Source organism: Cupressus sempervirens, chromosome 2, assembly GCF_028749045.1.
Source record: "Cupressus sempervirens isolate cs-2001-9-10 chromosome 2, ASM2874904v1, whole genome shotgun sequence".
In the NCBI taxonomy this organism is placed as follows: Eukaryota; Viridiplantae; Streptophyta; class Pinopsida; order Cupressales; family Cupressaceae; genus Cupressus; species Cupressus sempervirens.
In genome coordinates, this window is record NC_143119.1 from 500,857,419 (window position 1) to 500,866,205 (window position 8,787).

General features: G+C 32.1%; 1 pseudogene; it reads right to left on the minus strand.

Annotated features, from left to right (window-relative positions):
* Nucleotides 1-2,570: 2,570 nt before the first annotated feature.
* On the minus strand, nucleotides 2,571-3,323 carry LOC149573188 (secreted RxLR effector protein 161 pseudogene; annotated as a pseudogene).
* Between the last annotated feature and the right edge of the window lie 5,464 nt (nucleotides 3,324-8,787).

Sequence of the window (8,787 nt, forward strand, 5' to 3'; positions counted from 1 at the left end):
ATCTCTCAAAATATGACATTTTTCTTGAACCAATTGATGAAAAAGAATAGGACGAAAGTCTCGGGTAAGACTGAAGGTATTTTCTCCGTTCTTTCCTACCAATCCCTATTTGAATGAAGATAATACAATGCAATTTTCTTCTTTTAATATATATATTATATGGCTTATACCTTTTACTGATCAAAGAAAAAGAAGAAGGTGCAATGGTTTAGCCCATAGAAAGATATGCCTTGTGTAATATCTTAGATCTAAAAAATCTCAACAAATTAAACTATTCTTGTTTGGGACTAAAGAATTTAAAACAAATTAATGTGGGCAAGAAATTTAAAATTTAAGGGTTCTTGGCTAATAGTACCCCTTACAATTTCTTTAAAATAAATAAATAAATTATAAGTTGACAAGTACTTTTATTAATTGTCAAAGGAAGAAAATAAAGTGCAAATTCTACTAAAGTAGATTTTTAAAAAAATGAAAATTTGATTTTAGGTGGCTTATGTTTTTTTTTTTCAAGGAAAACATTTGGAGATCATGACAACAAATTCACAATCACATTTCCTTATCTTTGAAATCAATAGATTCTATAATTGAACAAGTAAGGCCAAGATGTCAATTTAATTGCATCTAAAGAGATAATATATGTGAACCAAATTATTATATCATATAGTGTCAAGATGACAATACCTAAAAGATGTCAGTAAAAGAAAAATATTTGAAAAAAATAAAACAACATTATTATTAATAAATTTTGACACATTTATAATAATAAAATATTAATTAAAAGATTGATTGTACTTTATCTAAATTGTAGGTTGCTTTTATATATATTTTGGTTATAATACAATTTAGTTGAGAGGATATTTTATATTTTATATTTTATATGAAAACTAATTTTATAATGAATTGAGTTTTAAATTTTTTTTTTTTGACAAATCATACCGAATTTTGCATTATTAATTTTTATTTTTTCAACACTTTCTTTTCCCCCACTTAAATACCTTTATAGAATGTATTTTTTAAATGTTTAAACAAAACGTTATATTTTTAAAATCAAAACTACTGAATCTCTAAAGAAATTAGCTCTATATTTTTAAAAGCCAAATGTGCTTGGACAATTATAAAATACTTCAGAATTGTTTGATTACATGTAATGCGCATAGATTTAAGTGTGCACATGCAATCCCACAATATAATAGAAATCATGATACAATAAGGATGTAGTAGTTTGTCTATATTATACACATTTATTATATTTTATAAAATTTGAACATAAAAAAGTTAAACAATTTTTCACAAAATAAAATTTAAAGAGGCTCCAATATACTAAGAAATTTAATATCTTAATATTTTATGATGCATTAATTTATTATATAAGTTTGAGAAAATTTATAAATTTAATGACTAATTAAATATCTCACATATACATGTATAAGGCTAAACATATAGCTGGTGCCAAAGTTGATAAATTATAGCTCACTTTTTAAGTTTTTTTTGAACATACTTTATTGTTTTAGCCATGGAGTTTTAACAAGCATGTTCAATTATTGTTTTAGCCTAAACCAATAATTATTATACATTATTGTTTTAACTTATGTATATGTAATATATGTTATTATGTGCACGCGTGTGTGTGTTGATGGATTTATGTTGATCTCCTTAAAAATGTCATTCCAAGAATATCACATTGAGATGATATATCTCCATATGCTTGAGAGCATAATGTGTTCCATAACAAATCCTCCCTAGCTAAGAGGGAGTGTTAAGATTATAGCTCCAATAGGACTGATTTAATCATAAGATAGAATGTTGATATATATATATATATATATATATATATATATATATATATAAACTAATAATGATTAATCATAGAGACATGTTTCTTGATTAGACATGTCTCCTACTCTTATATTTATAAGGGACTAAGATTTGCATTTGGAAAATACCTATAGCGATGGCAGTATAATTACATTTATAGAAATCGATTCATGTTACTTAACATGGTATGAGAGTCAACTACAAATGTAAACAAGACACATTGAATAAGTGACTATTTGATAACCAAAACAAAAAACACAAGAGAGATATACACAAGGATAAAAATAATCCTAAAATGCAATCTGTACTTAAAATGAATTTGTGGGAGGACAGAGACTGAAGGATTATTGAACAAAAACAGAGAGATTTTAACACAGCAAAAGACTCAGGAAATGAGCGCTGAAAAACTCCAGGCCCAGCCAGTCTATTTATAGCTGAATGTACAGAGCATTCTAGAGAAGAGTTTGGTAATGTTTTTAATGAGAGTAGTTGGCAGTTGGAAGGATGGCCGCCTCTAGAAACATCTTGGTCGGTGCCGACCATACTGTGTGTCGGAATTAATTTACGTTGACATCCTCCCTAAATTAATTACAATAGCTATACTAAATATCTACTATCTAAATATCCCCCCATAATCTACATATGATGGGTCCTGGCCTAAGGCCTTGTTAGGTACCCATTTACAATCTGTTTATTTCCTAAATACAATGGTTGGAATTCATAAGAATCCCCCCTGAATGAAAACCATGAGACAATTATGTCATTGCTCTTAAGCCCAAAAGATGTCGAAGAGATACAAACTTGGCTTCACTTAAAGCCTTGGTGAATAAGTCAGCAATCTGGTCCTCTGTCTTGCAATATTGAAGATGAATCACCTGTTGTTGGAGGAGATGCCTGATATAATGATGATAAACTTCAATATGTTTGGTGCGAGCATGGAACACAGGATTCTTAGACAATGATATGGCACTTTGATTGTCACAATGAAGTAGAGAAGGCCCTGCATGATGTTGCCTAAGGACTGATAAGATAGCTCGTAGCCAAGTGATTTCTTTTGCTGCTTCGTTTGCCGCAGTATATTCAGCTTCTGTAGTGGATAGAGCTATGGTAGATTGCTTTTTACTGCACCAAGAAACGGGACCTACACCAAGATAGACAACATAACCTGTAGTGGACTTACGATCATCCAGGCATCCTGCCCAATCAGAATCTGAATAGCCAACAAGGGAAATATCTCCATGAAATGAATAATAAATGCCCATCGTTAAAGTCCCTTTCACATATCTTAGTATTCTTTTAGCAGCTATCCAATGTGGGACTTTAGGTGAGCTCAAAAATCTGAAAACCACACTAACTGCAAAAGAAATATCAGGACGAGTGTGTGTTAAATATACAAGACTACCAACCAATTGCCTATATAAGGTAGGGTCAACATCTTCACCTTCCATGTCCTTGCTTAATTTCAACCCCGAAGCAATTGGAGTAGATACACTTTTACAGTCTGTCATTCCAAACCTCTTCAATATGTTTAGGGCATACTTAGTTTGAGAAAGATAAAATCCATCATCCTTTTGCCATACTTCTATACCAAGAAAATAGTGTAGAAAACCAAGATCTGTCATCTCAAATGTATTTTGCAAGCTTAACTTTATCTTACTAATTTTATCCATGCTATGTCCTGTGATAATAAGATCATCAACATAAAGCACAATGATTATGATATCACCACTAGCAAATTCTTTCACATACAAATTTGGATCATGTGGACTATTATGGAAGCCTTGAATTTGAAAATATTCATCAATTCTAGCATACCAAGCCCTTGGAGCCTGTTTGAGACCATATAAAGACTTCCTTAATTTGCAAACCAAATGTTCTTTCCCTTGGATTTCAAATCCTTGTGGCTGAGTCATATAGATCTCTTCATCAATTTCACCATTCAAAAATGCATTTTTAACATCCATTTGGTGTAGAGGCCACTTAAAATGAGCTGCTAATGCTATAATAACTCTAACAGTACTAATCTTTGCTACTGGGGCAAAAGTTTCAGTGTAATCAATCCCTTCTTTTTGTGAATACCCTTTGGCTACTAGTCTTGCCTTATGTTTTTCAATACTCCCATCTGACTTGAACTTGGTCTTATATACCCACTTATTGTTAACCATATTCTTACCTTTTGGCAACTCTACCAATTCCCAAGTGTTGTTTTTTATCAAAGAATCATACTCATTTTTCATAGCTTCTTCCCATTCATGTTTTCCTTTGGCTTCTTCATATGTTTGAGGATCATTAGTTTTCATTATGGTGGTCATTAAAGCATAATTAATTTGATGAGTCCTTAGATAAATTACTTGAATACTCTTGGTCTTTGGGGAAGGACTAGATTCTTCATCCATGTCAAAGGGTTCCTTAGAACTTTCACCAGTTTCAAAATCATTAGGATCTTCATGATTCTTAATGGTCACGTGCGAAATAGGAGTGGATATTGGCATATCGTCAAACCCTTCATTAAACTTGACATCCCTACTTGTAAACACATCTTCCACACTAGGATCATATAACCTATATCCTTTCCTTTGGTCATCATACCCCACAAAGATGCACTTAATGCTTTTCTTATCAAATTTCTTTTCTCTAATCTCATCTGGCACATGGGCATAGGCTTCACATCCAAACACTCTAAAATACTTAACATTAGGTTTTCTTCCACTCCAAGCTTCTTCAGGAGTAATGTTTTGCAAAACATTTGTGGGAGATCTATTCAAAACATGAGATGCAGTATTAATAGCTTCAGCCCATAAAAACAAAGGAAGATTCTTAGGTTGTAGCATACAACGTGCCATTTCCACTAAAGTCCTATTCTTCCTTTCAGCAATACCATTTTGTTGAGGAGTATATCTATTAGTCATCTCTCTTTTGATCCCATGATGATCACAAAATGATTTGAACCTATTGTTTACATATTCTCCACCATTGTCAGTTCTAATTCTCTTGATCTTATTTCCACTTTCATTTTCCACAAGAGCTTTAAATATTTCAAATTTGTTAAACACTTCATCCTTTTGTTTCAAGAAATAAACCCAAATTTTCCTTGAAAAATCATCAATAAATGTCAAGATATACCTAGCTCCTCCCTTTGATGTTGGATTCATAGGACCGCACAAATCACTATGGATAAGTTCTAGACTTCTCTTTGCTCTCCATGTAGACCTCTCAAAAGTGTCTCTATGTTGTTTACCAACCATGCATCCTTCACACACATTTGTATTTAATTTTATCAAGGGCAATCTATCAACCATATTCATCTTTGAAAGCATAGCCAAACTTTGATAATTTAAATGACCATACCTTTGATGCCATAACTCACTTAAGGATGATCTTGTAGTGATATAAGCCTTCTTAGCAACACTAGCTTGAAATTTATATAATCCATCATTCTCAACTCCTCTAGCAACTATTTTGTATCCATCATTAATATTCTTGATTAAACACTTATCTGAATAAAACTCCACCTTATATCCATGTTGAGTTATTTGACTCACTGATAGAAGATTTTTAGCCAATCTAGGTACAAAATTCACATTAGTTATCTCTAAATTTTTACCATCATTACCTTTCATTGAAATTGTACCTATTCCTTCTATGTCATGTGAACTATCATCACCAAGAAATATTTTTGCACCTCTTGTTGCTTCTAAAGAGCTAAAAATATCTTTGTTGTGAGTTAGATGTTGGCTAGCTCCTGAATCAATATACCATGCATTACTTGAATCACCTTGAGCAGCCAAAGAAGCTATCATTATATGATGATCACCCTCTTCTTGAACAAAATTTGATTGCCTTCTTTGATTAAATCTCTTTTGCCATTTCTTAAAACATTGATCACTTTTATGCCCTTCTTTTCCACACTTGAAACATTTGATAGTATTTGCTCCTTTGAGATTATTATTGTAATTTCTCCCTTCATTTTGTGGCCTTTGATAATTTTGCCTATTTTGATTATCTCTTTGTTGAGACCATTGTCTTTGATAATTTCTATATTGATTCCCTTGATTAGGTCTTTGATTTTGATATGTTCTTTCTTGATTATAATTCTTGTATTTCCCTCTAGCTACAAATGCTTGACTCTTACTAGAATCACTTGTAAACTTGTGAAGCCTTTCTTCTTCATTTAACAAAGCACCATAGACTTCTTGCAATTTTATATTTTGAAAATTTTCAGTTAATTCTAAAGTGCGAATGAAATTATTATACTCCTCTGGAAGACTTTCAATTAAAAATTCTATGATTTCATCATCTTTGTACTCAACCTTCATCATTGCAAGCTGATTTCTTAAGTTTTTCAATCTAGCAATATGATCATTCATGCTATCTCCTTCTTTCATTTTCAAATGAGTTAATTGTCTCTTAATATCCATTGCTTTTAACTTACTTGTTCTTTCATACATTGTTTGTAAAGTTTCCCATATTGCCTTTGTTGTTTTTAAACCTTGAACATGAGGCCTAATCCCTGGACTAATTTGCCACAAAAGTGTAGCACGTGCATTCATATCTTTTTTATTCCATTTATTAAGTTTATCTTGATCCTCAGGTTCTTCTTCTATGACTAGTTCCCATAAATCTTTCATTTGTAAAATTAACTCCATCTCACATTTCCAATTAGCATAATTTGAACCATCCAATTTTTCACTAACCACAAGATTAGACATCTCACCAGCCATAGTTAGATTTCAATCAAATACCAAAAGACCACCCTTGATATTGGCCTTCTTATGAACTAATCAAACAAGGACTTTTAAATAAAAATCTTTATCAAATTTGTCTTTTCCACACAAAGGTACCCACTTTCTATTCTTATCAATCTCTTCACGATAAATCTTTAATAACACTTCTTAATCACATACATCCACACACCTTGAAACATACATAATTTGTATCTTCCAAAAGATACGCTCACTTCTCAATCATACAAACATATCTAAACAAACAAAGGATTAGTGCATCTTCTAAATCACAAGAGCATTCAACACTTCAACTGTACTTGAAAAATCACAGTAAGATAGATAACCATAATAATATAAATGGCACCCAATTCTGTCCCACATAGCAACTTAATCCTTCAATATTTCAAATAACTCTTCATCAACACCACTACCATGAACAAACTTACTCAGTTTCTTTGAAATAACCAAATGGTCATTAACAACTTCAGATTTAAAAAAACATTCGATAGTTCATTGCTTATTTCAGTGGCACAATATAATAGAGAAAGCTCTATATTAAAACAATAAGCATTACAGCCCCACACAACACTATTCTCTTTTATCTTTCAATACGTACCTCTTAGATATTCAAATGTACTCTTTGACCAACAATAATTTCTGCTCCTCCAGGAATGGCTGCAACAGATCTGCTTTCTTCAGCACATTATCTTTCTTCTCTCAGACAATGCCAATGCTAACAGTTCAAAGAAACACTTCAACTCCAACAGCAGCTTGTAGATTGTAACAGCAATCTCCTTCAGTTCACACAGCAAAACAAAACATTCACCAATCATTAATCATGGCTCTGATACCATGAACAAAAACAGAGAGATTTTAACACAGCAAAAGACTCAGGAAATGAGCGCTGAAAAACTCCAGGCCCAGCCAGTCTATTTATAGCTGAATGTACAGAGCATTCTAGAGAAGAGTTTGGTAATGTTTTTAATGAGAGTAGTTGGCAGTTGGAAGGATGGCCGCCTCTAGAAACATCTTGGTCGGTGCCGACCATACTATGTGTCGGAATTAATTTACGTAGACAATTATCGCGTATTGTAGAAGAGTAATCTGGTTGTCCAAAAGAGAAATTATTTTCAATGGGTAAAGAGGAAGATATAAAGATTCTAGTATTTACGTTTTGGTGATCAAGATATAACTCCATAGAAATTTACAATAAGGCTATACAAGGCGCTAAATTGTAGGAAGATCACAAAATACTAAAAGAGAGTGTCAACATAGTATAAAGCACCCTTAAAAATCCACATTCGGTTGGTCATCGAAAAATAATAATTTTATATAGATAATATAGAGGTGTAGATACAAAAGAATATATAAGTATGGAGCATACTTTAGTCGCCAGAAAAATGTAATAAAGGAAAATAAGATGCGAAGAAATTGAAACAGGAATTAGAAGATAATTTAAAGTCATCTAATAAGAAGAAATTAGGGAGTGAAGTAGCCCACTGAATATAAGGAATGATAATATAAGTTCTACCATTACATTGGAATGGAATTTGGAAAATTGGATAATTAACACCATTTAATACGGGTGCAACGATCATTGGAGACAATAAAAAGGCCGTAAGGTAGAAAGATTTAAATGAGATATAAAGAGCATGGATGGAAGTAAAGCTTAGGAATTCACATTCAGAAGTGACAGGATTGTTGAAGGAGCAATTAACAAATACACAATGAGATGAGGTACGATAGGGTCATCTTACTATTACAGGTTGAATTACACAATAAAAGTGGAAGAAGATTTAATATTGTTCGAGTGTACAACAAATGAAAATGAAATAGAGGGCAAATAACATTAGCGAAGGAGAATATGTTACTTGTTTCACTCCATGCAAAGTCGGCTATTGATAATGGTAACAGGGTAGAACAATGTGATAAAAGTTATTACAAATTCAAGCATACAAGGTGGGTGTGAAGTCCAAACTCAAGAAGACAAGCTTCGACAATCCAACTTATATCAATGTTCATCTAGTCATGGAAATGGCCCATCCAGTGTCCAAATATTATCAAGCAATCGTAGCCATTTAACAGTGGATGATATATAGCAAAAATGAGTTGGAGGCCGAAAATTATTGTATTCTAGAATATTCATCCAACGTAAAATCTGTAATTGGTAGACAACATACATTCAAATAACAAAATATATGTTAAAAAGTCAACTCATTAATTGACACACTACTACATTTGGACCCGA